Source organism: Corapipo altera, unplaced genomic scaffold, assembly GCF_003945725.1.
Source record: "Corapipo altera isolate COAL_440 unplaced genomic scaffold, ASM394572v1 0, whole genome shotgun sequence".
In the NCBI taxonomy this organism is placed as follows: Eukaryota; Metazoa; Chordata; class Aves; order Passeriformes; family Pipridae; genus Corapipo; species Corapipo altera.
Window position 1 is genome coordinate 17,311,974 of NW_020884872.1, and position 13,026 is coordinate 17,324,999.

General features: G+C 39.6%; 1 protein-coding gene and 1 long non-coding RNA gene across 11 annotated transcripts in view; one reads left to right on the plus strand and one right to left on the minus strand.

Annotated features, from left to right (window-relative positions):
- LOC113944890 overlaps window positions 1-13,026 on the plus strand; it is a 71,796-nt gene that overhangs the window by 39,627 nt on the left and 19,143 nt on the right. Inside the window, exon 3 of one of the 2 annotated variants that reach the window (XR_003526873.1) lies at window positions 11,625-12,124. The exons of the other annotated variant lie outside the window; for it this stretch is intronic. This is a non-coding gene — a long non-coding RNA (uncharacterized LOC113944890). Of the gene's footprint in view, window positions 1-11,624; window positions 12,125-13,026 lie in introns of those variants that run through there. 2 annotated transcript variants of the gene reach the window in all.
- GLRA2 (glycine receptor alpha 2) overlaps window positions 1-13,026 on the minus strand; it is a 130,054-nt gene that overhangs the window by 8,784 nt on the left and 108,244 nt on the right. The gene's annotated exons all lie outside the window — the stretch shown is intronic.

The window sequence follows — 13,026 nt, forward strand, 5'->3', positions numbered from 1 at the left end:
AGCAGATCAATTCCTGACAAAGTATCTTGGTTTCCCTTTGTTTTAAATGAAAGTTATACCTAAAAATACCCAGACACAATGATCTGTCAATGTCTTTTAGGTATAATTTGACTGGATATTAAATCCTCTCAGGACAGTGAAGTCTGGAGACTTGACTGCTCCTGGGTAACTTCTGCCAGTCTTTCTCCAATGAAAGCAGAGGTTGGCCAGTTTATCAGTGGGAACGGCACATTAGTGTTTTACATCAGACAAATACATGTTAATGACCTAGATTTGTAGGATAATCTGCTCTGACCAGAAATCTGTTGGATACAGGGCAATTGACTTCTGCTCATTTTGTCTGCATGCAAGGCTGAGCAAAATGCAAAGTTAGTGTTTAAACACATGACTATGTCAGCTGGAACATAAAATAGATGTTAATGGGCCCATTAAAGCTAAACTACGTAAAGCAAGACTACATTTGATAAAATTTTAGAACATCTAAAACATAAAACACCAATGGAAACTTACCCAAAATTCACTTACCCTATTTTCTCCTGCTTTCTGCAAAACATCTGCCCCAGAAGAGACAGGTAGACTCTCATTTGTCTCCTTTTTGTGGTGTTCAAGCCCCAGCCTCAGACTTCAGTGCTCTCCTACCCTGAAACCTGCTGTAGGGCCAACACCACCCAGCAAATCCTGTCACAGTACAAGGGCATATGGCATCCCCAGGTGTGTAACAGGCTTGGGGGAATTGCCAATGCAACACTTGGGGCTCCCAAGCTCAAAGACCCCAGCTACAGACAGGAATATCTGAGCACCCATCTCCCCAGGATTCTTCCCATCAGATTCTGTGATCCTTTTCTCAGAGCAGATTCAAATATTTTGTGGAAGATGATTTTTCTTGCATCTCTAGGAAATTTCTCTGGCCTCTGCCTCTGCCTTAACTGTAATCACAGAATCTGCTGAGTTGGAAGGGACCCATCAGGGTCACTGAGCCCTGCACAGGACCATTCCCAAGAGTCACACCATGTGCCTGAGAGTATCATCCAAATGCTTCTTGAACTCTGTCAGGCTTGGTGCTGTGATCACTTCCTGGGGAGCCTGTTCCAGTGCCCAACCACCCTCTGGGTGAAGAACCTTTTTCTGATATCCATCCTAAACCTCCCTTGACACAACTTCAGGCCATTCTCTTGGGTCCTGTCACTGGTCACCACCATCCTAGATGATTTTTTAGACCATTCCTGTGCCATGACTGTGGCATCTCAGAGTACCTTACTACTCAGTCAATCAAAATTTAAAAAAAAAAAAAAAGTTTATATGTACATATAGGGCCCACAAATGGTATTCATGATTTGATTCATGCAGATTAGCCTCTAAAACAGTGTATCACTGGGGATTTTCTAAGGCTCAGGTTTTGATTCTCTCAGCTCCCCCACTCTGCCTCAGGCCAGATTCAGCGGGCACCGTGCTCCCTGTGCCAGCCCCGGGGCTGGGGAGGAAGCGCTGGGACCTGTGGTATCTGTACACCTTGCTGAGGCCTCCTGCTCAGTACTGGGAAGGGGAAGGGTAAGAGGGAGGGGAAGGAGAAAGGGAAGGAAGAGGAAAAGGCTTTTTGCATCTCCGTTGGTGGATTCTCTCCTTCAAGCCATTTGCTACAAAAAACACCCAGAACAAACCCCAGCAAATGCAGACAGAGTTTACTAGAGCTTTCTCAGACATTCGTGCATTTAATTTATGCAAATACTGCACAAAATGAATTAAATATTGCAAATTACATTAATAATTTATATTCTGTAGTTAAAAATAGTCAAGAATATTTGAATAATCTTAAATTGTTCACATGCAAATTTTATAAGTTTTGTGTGGTTTATTTTTTCTTTTTTCATTTCTGAGGAGACAAACCTTCCTTTTCCAGTTATCAGTTCTTAATGCCAGGTTTCCAATAAATAATGTTTTGGGGTTGGTTTTCTTTTCTTATCTCCTATTACATAAATTATACTTTCTGACTTTGCATATTGTTTATTAGTCAGGATCTCAGTCTGGATTCCTCCACCCATTTTTGCATAGCTCCAAAGCATGATTGGGTTAAACAAAATATTTTCCAGCTATCTGCACTTCAGACTTGTTTCCAAAATTAAATTGTTGCATCTTAGAAACATCTTGACTGTTGGAATGTATGAGAAATTTAGTAGACAAATAGATTTCTCTCTTTTCATTTTTATTTGCTTCTTTGAGGGTTGCTCTATAAAACTATAATATTATTTATTCTCAGCAAAATAAACATTCATCATGAGGTAAATTCAATGGCACTCAGTGCTATAGCAACTTGACAGTGCAATCTTAACATGGAATTGTCAGAGTGTTTTTTTCTCATCTGATAAGTAATAAATCCATAAATCCTGCAAGGTCATTGAAAGTATGCATACAGTGGAAATTAAATAATATTTCATTTAAAATGAGTTTGATAGTTTTTCTATTACTGTATTACACACACATAGTGTCACACAAGCACACACACTCACAGAGTCTGTATGCACCCACCCGTGAAGATATATATACATACCTATCAATGTGGGCATCTACTTAATCTAGTCATCTAATGTATTTCCTGAAGGGATTTGTTAGTGGGAAGCTCACGTAGTGAGAATGTTTTTATTCCATTTTAATATTAGGAGCACTCTCCAGAGCATTTATGAAACCACAAAGTCCATTTTTAATAACTTCTCAAAATGCTATCTTTTATGGTAGCTTCTCCCCCTCAGTAGTTCTGAGAAGCAGGGATACAGAACACATGGGCATGGGCCATTAAACCTGCCCAATCCTCTCTGCCCAAAAAAAGGCTCTTTGGTGGGGTGCTGGCATTTCTCCAGGAGAACCATCTGCCCAGGCCAGTAGCTAAGCAACACATCTCCTAGTGATGGCCTTTTATTACTTGGCAAAACTGATTCAGGGAATAACCTGAAACAATAGATTTAGCAGCATATAAGAAACTCAGTACTGAGAGGTACAGACACGAAATGTGGAAGCATGGCTACAGCAGTAGAAGAGATATTCTTGGGAGAAGATCTCAGATGCTCATGTGAACTCAAGTTTTGTTCAAGAACATCAAGAAAAAAGAGAGAAGAAATGTCCAGTTAACTTATCTAAAGGAGAGAGCACAAGAATAATAAAGGGTTGCTATCCCTGGAGCCTTCCTGAAATGTGCATGTTGTATGTTTCATCTTTTATGTGTCCTTGAGTAATTCTAAATAGCGTCTGCAGTGCCAGAGCTCTGGAGATGCCTATTGTTAAGCATATGGAAGAGGTCAGGACTCACTGTGACAGCTTATGACCTCCTGAACTGGAGGTTCCCCTTTTGAGAAGGGACAACACCAGGGGAAGGATTCTATTCAGAAAATATGCCAATAAGCCAGAGAATGAAGCAGTGCAGGGAGCTCCCCTAGACAAAGGGAGACCCAGCAACACAGGTTTCTACTTCACTGAACATCCAAGAGCCTCACGAGTACCAGTCAGGAGTACCTACACCTTCTGCTTGCAAAATTCAGTTCCTTCCTCAAACCCTATCTGCTGCTCTGGCTCCTTTCTGCTCTTTGGAGCTAAATAAGTATCTTCCTACAGAGTAAAGACAAATTGTAAAGGTAGAGCTCCACCTTGCCAAAATCACCTCTGAACTGAAAGGTGTTATTCTACTCTTTAAGAATAACAGGAAAAAGGTTTTGTGTTGTTTTGTTTTTAATTAAAACATTCCATTTTGGATATCAAGAGAGCTGTTAATTGCTCAAAGAATTTACAGTACCACAAAGCACTCTGACATGTAATGCTTCTAATTTGATCGACTGTTCCTCACATACAGCATGACCCATGACTGGCACAGAAAGCTGAAGATCACCTAGTGCAGGGGCCCATGTAGCAGTCTGTGACTTTGTTCTACCACCCAGAACATGTAACATGAGCCATTTGGAGGTTTTGGAAAATGATCACAGTGAGTGCTGCAAACCCACCAAATGGGATCTCAATTTTATTCTGTTTAAATCTCAGCAAAAAGAGTTGTTGTTTGTGCATAGCACATGTTGTTCTAGCCTACTGAAAACTGAGTAATGTGGTAGTATATGCAAATAGTAATAGATTAAAGATTTGGCGTGCACCAGAATACTCCAATGACATGTCCAGTCGCAGCAGTACCATCTGCTTTTCCTTGTATGTGCTAAATTTATAACACTGTGCTAATTGCTATAAAAGTTTACATACCACCTTCAGGAAATTATACTTAACAGACATGCAATATTCGTGCTTTGTGACTTATCATTGACAAACAGTTAGTAAATGTCTCTTCCATTATTCTCATCTCTATTCTTAGACAAAGGACTTTAGAAATCAATAACATTGATTGTGATTCTTAACCCCAAAGGAATGGTAGTGATTTGCAATTAAAATGTTATTTCCCCAAGGTTTTGGTCATGCTAGAATTTTGACAGACCAAAAGGCGATCTGACTTTCACCTGGAGGCTGGACACCAGTAAAATACAAGAAGCCTGGTATCATACACCTAAATTAAAATTAACTCTGTGTGGAGCGGAAATCTTACCAAATTGCTAACTGTACCATCTCTTCAAGCAGTCATCAATTTGACACATGGAATCTGCACAATACTGGCAATAGCCCCCTCATGATTGCTCACTAACACTCTGAGTCATAGGAAGATAGAAAACCAGGCAAGGAAAGGCTCTTTTTAATGGTCATCTGGGGTTTCTATGAGTCTTTTGCCCTGTTGGCTTCATGGCTGGATGTTTTACTGATGATACTGGAGCTCATTTGGAGAGTCTCCACATGACACTGTGCTGAATGATTTCTCCCCACAGGATGAAAGGCTGAGCTCTCTCTTCTTTGGGTCTGAGGGGAGCAGGTATTTCACAGTGTGAGACCATTGAACTATTACCTCAGGGGACAGTTGTCTAGAGGATATTTTAAACCTGTTCGACACATTTAAATAGATGGTTTCAGTTTGCCAGTTGTGGGATGGCTCCTAAAATAAATGTCACTATAAAGAATAAGGCAATTTGTTTTGGATGATTAAGAGAATCTGGCTCATATATTCAAGGTGTGACAATTCTAATCACGTCTTCATTTCAATTTACAGGAAAGAAATAAACTAGGCTTCATTATTGTTCACATTGCTGATGCTATGTATTTGACATGATAATCTACAGTATTAGTCAGTAAATTGACTCACTGGACTGGCCTTGATCATATGCTCCATTTTCTGCTCAGCAGGGCTCTCTCTAACAGCTATATATAAGCAGGGAGAGGAAAAAAAAGAGACCATTCTCTCTTAGATCATTATAAAATGATGTTGCTTTCAGTTTTCCTGTTGCTTCAAAGGTTATAAGTGATGTGATCTTTTCACTATCACAGATAATATATGGCTGCTGTTTGTCTGACTTGTCAGCTCCTCACACAGAAATCCAATACTTCCCTCCTGTCACATATTCATTTCAGATATGTGTTCTCTTGCAGAGTCTGAAACGAAATACTCACTGTATTCCTATCTGCCAGTTCTTAAGTCTCGCCTTGTGCAGTCCTTCCTTGTCAAAGCACAGTTGTCACATTAGCAACCCATATGAGTACTTGCAGCAAACGTAGAATCTCCTGATAGTAATTAAAATTCTGCATGCTTTTCTATTAAATAAAGTAAATCATCATACATCATAATCCATAGCTCTGCTTTTCTGCCACTGTTTTTAAATGTCTGATTACTGAGCTAATTGCTTGGGCAGGTTGTTTTTAGATTGTATTATGCACTTATGGGTTTTGTATCACTGTCAAAATAAGTATTGGATTAATCCTTATTCCTCAACTACATGTTGAGAAATTGTTTCCTGAGTCCAGACAGAAGTTAAAATTAGGAGCAGCCTCTAAAAGGGGCTAAAGGGTGAAGGGCAGCTAAGAGAGGATGAAAGCCCAGAGCCAGAAAGCAAACAGCTCGATAGAAGATTGGCATGAGTTAGGAAATACAAACTTGTGTAGCTGTATTTCAGTGGCATATCTGCAGATGTAACCTGTGCTGCTGCGGAAGGAAGGGGAACCAAAAGACTCTAAGCATAGAAAGAGCCTATCACTATTCCTGTCCAGAATGGTAAATAATTGTTTGAAGACTTTTTTACTGACCTTTGTTCCAGGAGTACTTGCAAGTCAAAGAGAATTACAGGGTGTAAATCAGAAATACTCAACTGTGGGTCAGCATATCCACAAAGAGATATAATTCAGCTCACAGTCTCCCTGAGGAGCAATCCCTGACAAATCTCTCTTAAACTCATGGCTGATATATTGGGCACATTACAGAAGAAACTGTTTAACGGCATTGATTAATATTTTCAGCAATTGTAAATGTTCCAGTGTCTTGCCTGGTGCTGGCTCTGCCAGCTGGCTCTCTGGGGCTCTTCTGGTCCTGTTCCCTGCCATCCTACGACTCTGTGTTTGTAGTTTGAAGAGCAGAATAGAAATCAATAACCATCCAGGCCAAACAGCTTTCTCTAAATTGTAATGCTTTAAACATGCAAAGAGGCTGAAGTCTAAGCCTCTTTGCTTCAGAAGGTTCAAAAGCTGCCAGCAGAAAATATGTCCAGATTCATATAAATTTGGTACCAATTTCTAAGACGACTTTGATAGGGAAGGCAAGAGGGGAAGCCATGTGGTAAAAGAAAGGTCAAAATTCATGTCTTGCCATAGCATACCAATTACCCTTTGGGCACCTCTGTACCCCTGGGTAGTGCCTAGGGCTAAATACTTTCCTCTCTCCCCTTAGATGAGTAAGACCTCATGCAGGAGAACTAGATTCTTGTTTCATCACCAAAGGAGACAAATATTTGACAGACTCAAAAGAGTCAGGTGTGGCAGCAAGGTAGGAAACAGTGGTAGGGGAAAAAAGTGAGATTGACAACACTGGCGGGGATGCCACATGCAATAAAACCATCTCTAAGTCTCACATGAGGTTCAAAAAATATTCATGAAATAGCAGCTGTTAGATTCAAACACAATCTCTGATGAAAAAGATTTGTTGTTGTGATATAAGTCTGATATTCAACCCCAGCTACACAAATACCCACAAGACAACTCACCAAACAAAGAGGAAAACAGTGATAGTAAAAAGTGTGACAAAATCATCAGTCTTCATGCATCAAAAAGAAAAATTCAAATAGATTATTTTTACAACAAAATAACACAATATAAGCCGCTAGGGAAAGTGATCAAAGAACAAACAGTAAATAAGAGACAGGCAACATAAACAGGCATCCACAGTATCTGGAAGTAATAGAAGAACAGCAGCATACAGCACCAGAGAATCTTAAAAGAGCTGTCATGTATTGGTGGAAAAACATCCTTTGTGCAAACTTTAAAAAAAGAGTATTTACATCTAGGGAGCAAGACAACATTTTCTGTGCCTGCAAAAAGCTACTCTCTCTGGATATTTTATTACTCTTTCTTCATACTCTTGTTTGGTCCCTATGTAAAAAGTACAGTTTGTATCTCCACTGCATGAACATTCAGTAGAACTGCACGAACAGTAAGGGCAGAATAATAAAAGACTAATCCATTAGCAAAAAATACAGAACTAACTCCACCGGAGTTCATGACAGACAAATCTAGGACATCTCCAAAATAAGGAACAAAATGGCAGTGTTCAAAAGCATTTTAAAAAAGAACTGCAACAGCTAGCTAATCAATTGCTTTTACGTAAAACCTGGAGTCAAGGTGAAGGTGAAGATTTGGAACAGCAGCACTTAGTGTTTCATGATTTCCTTTTTATCATTTTTTTTAATTATAAGAGCAAATAATCTTGTTTTCTCCATTGATTTTGTTTCTCTGCTTTCATGGGCTAAGGACCATCAGTTGCCCCCCAACCACCATCTGAGAAATCTGAAATGGCAGAATGAAGTTGTCTTATTCTGAAACCTTCAATGTGCTGAATTTGTTCTTGCCCTTGATCATGTAACTGTGCAAGCAGAAATACATCATATAAGGAAAGAAAACCGGCACAACTAGCTCTCTTCCCTTCTCTTTCAACTCTGCCTTCCTTACAGGCACGGTCACTGAACTCAGTATTACTTTGCTCATAACAAATACCCACAGAGTACTGCAAATATGCATTACAGTTGGCAAAACCACTAGTCATCCTATTTGCTTTCATCTAATACACAGATTTGGTTATTTCTATTTCTGGATTCACCTCACATGGATCTTCTTCCACTTTCAATGCCCTTTTCACTCCCAGTGTGCACCCCTGTTGGCTCCAGTGGCCATATGTACTCCTAGTCCCACAAGGGCTGAGGACTCAACACCAACAAGTCATAGCAAGCTATAGAAAAGTGCTTTAATAATTCATAAATCATCACATTGAACTGACTGGTCTATACATAAATAGTATAGGCTACTCATCACAAAAATACCACCTCTGGCTTAGAAATTCTGTGAGTGGTAAAGTCCTTGAGTCCAGGAGGATGCATCGGGTAAAGCTGAAAACAAATGCTACATGAAAACCACACTGAGTAAGCTGAACCAAAAAATGGATTTGTGAACCAGGAGAAGTAACTAAGCTCATGCTTGGTAGGAAAGCGTTGAGAAGTAATTAAAAAAAGAAGCTATACAGAGTAAGAATTTTGCAGATATGAGATAAATCAAAAACACAACTAATCCTCTTTAGTTTTGCTAGGGAAATCATTGCTAGAAATATTGGCGAAGCTATATGGAATGAGAAGCATGATACCCAAACATAAGAGGCTCAGAAAGAGAACTAGAATTAATAAATTTAGAAGAGCTGAGGCTCAGGCATATGAGAACATGCCAATATATGGGGAAACTGGCAATTACTAGGTTGACAGGCACAAAAGAAATTCAGTGACCTATGTGGGAAATACAGCATAAAGCTAATGTAGGGAGAATAGTATCTAAAATATGTTATGCCTCTTCTGCTTTCCCATTAACACCTGCACACACACATGCACAAATATCCAACAGGGACCTGTCTGATGGAAGAATAGCTGGTCAAACAAGGAAACTGAAGTCAAATAGCTGCATAATTTACTACTGTTCCTCTGTAAAGGATGGGACAGGAACTTGCAGATCTCGAAAGAAAGGTAACTGTCTTCTACAAGATCCACTGGAAGGTTATAGGTAACACATATATAGTCTATTGGTAGGGAGGGAAAACCATTGAGCAAGAGCATATTGTGATTTTCAGAAGACTTGATTATCCACTCACTGGTGTAAATATCTGCTAACACAAGAATATCTCCCAAATTTTACATGAGAACTCCCATGACAGTGGCATGGTCACAAGCCTTTCAAAGTTGGAACAGAGTACTTCTGCAGTATACACACCCATTTTGGACATGCAATGAAACACCTGGGCCAGACAAATACATCTTAATTCACTTAGCTATGTATGTAATGGTGAAAAAAGAGTATTAGGACCTTGTATGTCTTCCAGACAGAAGTTACCAAGGACTCTAAAAGAGCAACCTGTGATGCACAAGTTCTCTCTATCTCACCAGCCTGTAGTGGCATCACACTTGATTAGATTTGCTAGAATTTCTCGTCTGCCACAATCAGTGCAGAAAAAAAGCCTACAAAATGAAAATTCTGCAAATGGGGTATATGAGTAAACTTGGTGTCTGGTTCTACACTGTACTTTTCAAAACCTGAAGGCCGTGAATGTGGTAAAACCCTTTTTTTTTTTTTTTGCATAAATATCTATTGTACAGATCTTTCCTGTTAATTTAAACCCAGAAACAAACCATATTAAAAAAAGTGACTCCATGATGGGAGTGAAAAAGAAAGCTGGCATAAGTTAAGAGAGTAGATAGATGAATTTCTTGGAAAGTTTGTGCTGGAGTGTCAGGGCTGCTACATGCAGATACTTGTAAGACTTTGTACCCTGACGATGAAATACACAACTTTCTTTCCTAGAAAGGTGTGGAAGATTTCACATTTGTGCAAATCAGATAATCTCTAACGAACAGAGTTTGTGATTTCCTTTCTTAATTAGCTATTCTTTTGACAGACGAAGGTTACAGAGCACCTGAAGGCAAGTCTCTACCACCAGCAGGCTTGGGAAGGCTTAATAGAAAAATGAATGAGTCAGTCAAGGGCAGAGCACTTCCACGTAACTAGAAGAAAGAGTTATCTTAGAAAACTACACCACTTGAAGAGAGTGACATGAAGCATGAAAGCAAAAGTGTCATGTCCCTTAGGAGTCTTGCCATGATATTACAGAGAAACTAAAAGCTTGGACCCTTGGTAAAACAAATTGCTCTTATGCAAGTGAATTATAAATGTGTGTGTACAGATGCACACAGTATCGGTATGAGAAATTACATATAGAAGTTAGAAACTAAATTACTTGAAGACTTATGCTCTTGCTCAGGGGGAAGTTACAGGCTCAATGAAGAAATTCACAGATAGGATTCTGGACTTCTCACACTTCACATGTTTTGGCAAACACAGCAGCCTTTTGTGATCTTTCCAATCTGTTCTTCCAAGAGCTAAAAACACTCTGACACACTCAGTATGCCAGATATCTTCAATCAGCCCCTGGAAAACCAAGCTTTTCAATAGTAAGTCCTTCTTGACATTGATTCTGATGTAGTGAAGAAGTTTAGTGTGGTATGAGCCAGGGCTGTGCCAGCTCTGAGATGTCATAGGAGAGCCCATCCACAGAGAGTGGAAGTGGCTAAATTTTTAGTAACCTATGGCTGGGCTTAGCTTGGAGTTTTCAGGAGCTCCCAACCTGAAACGAGTCTTTGTGAGGACTCTGGGAACGCTCAGCAACAAGTGCTCATAATATGAAGAGTTTCAAGATGCTTGTTTCTTTCAGTGTAATTTCTATTACTGCAAAAACAAACAAAAAAAAGCTAAGCAAAAACCCCAAACAAAACAAAATAATTAAAATATTAGACCTCTAGAGAAATACCCAACCATGGATTATCATATTTACAGTAAATAGCATCTTTCTCTAGCAGTGGATCAAGAGAAATAAATGTGTCTGATCATTAAGTCAAGCCAAACGTGTCAGAATCAGCCATAAGCAATGGCTGTCAACTTGAACAGGAATGACTATTTGTCATTGTTGTTTTCCCTCAGGAATAAATAGAGAAACAAATGGCTTCAACACCACCTTTTCAAAAGTACTATAAAAACTGGATTTTACTGGAACTCATGAAGTTTTTCAGACCTTGGGAGACCATGAGGTTTCAACAGTCTAGTTAATACAATTTGGTTTTTCACAATGTCATTTGGACAACATCATTACAGAATGCTTCACAATTAATTACATTCAAATAGCAGCCTCTATCCCCTGTGGAGAACGGGATTAATTGGGTCAGATGTAAATATGCATTTCATGGATACTACTGAACACTTGCCCATCTCACCAATTTACCATGTAATTTGATACAACTGGTGTAGTATGCTCTGGAGACCCACAGAGTGAGCATGGTTGCCAGTCAGGGTAGAAATACATGGATACAGGAGTGCTGGTATTCTCAGCCTGCATTATGCTTGGCTCTAACTGCTTGACCCTTTCATTCACTTGCAGAAATACTAATTTGTATTTACTAACACTGAAATACTTTGCTGTTGAAAATCAGGCTTGGGACAGAACTCAGAACTGATATGAAGCATTATGACAGACCCCTGGCAATAGTGGATCAGAAACAGTTCTCCTGGTGTCTTCACCTCCTCTATTGGAAAGAGGACTCGGCCAACATAGCAGTGAGAAACCCTGAGACCAGGGCCTTATTGGGTCCTGACTCTGGGCAGGGAAAGAGCAAAGGTAAGCTACCTACAATGAAAGAATGAAGGAGACAATTTGAAAGAGGCAAAGTTGTTTCCTTGACCTCTTGAGCAGCCTAACCCTATATCCTGGGATCGTGATGGCTTTTCACTCTCTTTCTGGAGTTTTGGATAGGGGCAGTTTAGTTTAAACATACTCCTCCTGAAGTCTCCATTCTTCATTTTTTAATCATTAAATACGTATCTGACAATTTTTTCACTGTTTTTTTTTTCCTCATGAAATGAGGTGGGCCAAAACATATCCAATGAAAGAATCAGCATTTTCTAAAAGAATCTAGAAAACAAAAGTTTGTGCCTATGGCAGATGGTTCTTGAAAAGCTACTTCTTGTTACTTTAGAGCATCAAAAATAAGAACACTATTTCCTTTCTCTTTCTAACTTCCTCTGCCCTATTTTCAGTTTGCACTCTCCCCTAGGTATAATAAGAAATGAGACATTTGCACCCAGCTGGAGCATACCTTTCATGAGCTGGAAAACTGCAGAGTTCATTTCTGGCGTGTCTCCTGCTGTTCATGAGTAACTACCAGGACAAACTCACTCGAGTGAAGTGCAAACTTCAGTCCCTAAGGCTTGTCAGTTCAGAGCTGATCTTCAGCCACTGTGTGCTGGGTAGGTACAAGAGAGGACTCAAAGTTTCTGAAGCAAAGTTCCACTACCAAGTAAAAAAAAAACTTTCTCAAGTATTCCTTCTTACTTTTCCAGTCCTACCTGTCCTGGGTGATCCAGCAGACAGCCATGTCATCATCCCAGGTCAGAAATACTGCAATATTGCTGTTCTGTAGCTTATATCCTGTTCCTATCTTATTTAACCTTAATGAATAATTTTCTTAAGTATTTACAAGCTGCCAATGTGAGTCATTACAATGTATCATGTCCTGCTTGCTGCTTTGGTGCCATGCATGGTCTCCACAGTTCGAATATCTGCCCCCTGTCCCACAGAGTATTTCTTGTTGTTTTCCACCACCTCTAGACAGGCATGGTTTCTCTATTATCATTTTTTGTGGGGGTTTTGTTTATTTGGGATTTTTTTGTTTGCCTGTGGTTTCTTTTTGTTTGGTTTGCTGTTGTTTATTTGGGTTTTTTTTACCCCACAGAAATTCTAATATTTTCTGCTGCTTTTGTTCTCATGGCTTTGCCTCTACTCTAGCACCTGGACTCTCTTACTCCAGCTTGTGCACTTGCACTCTATCAGCTTTA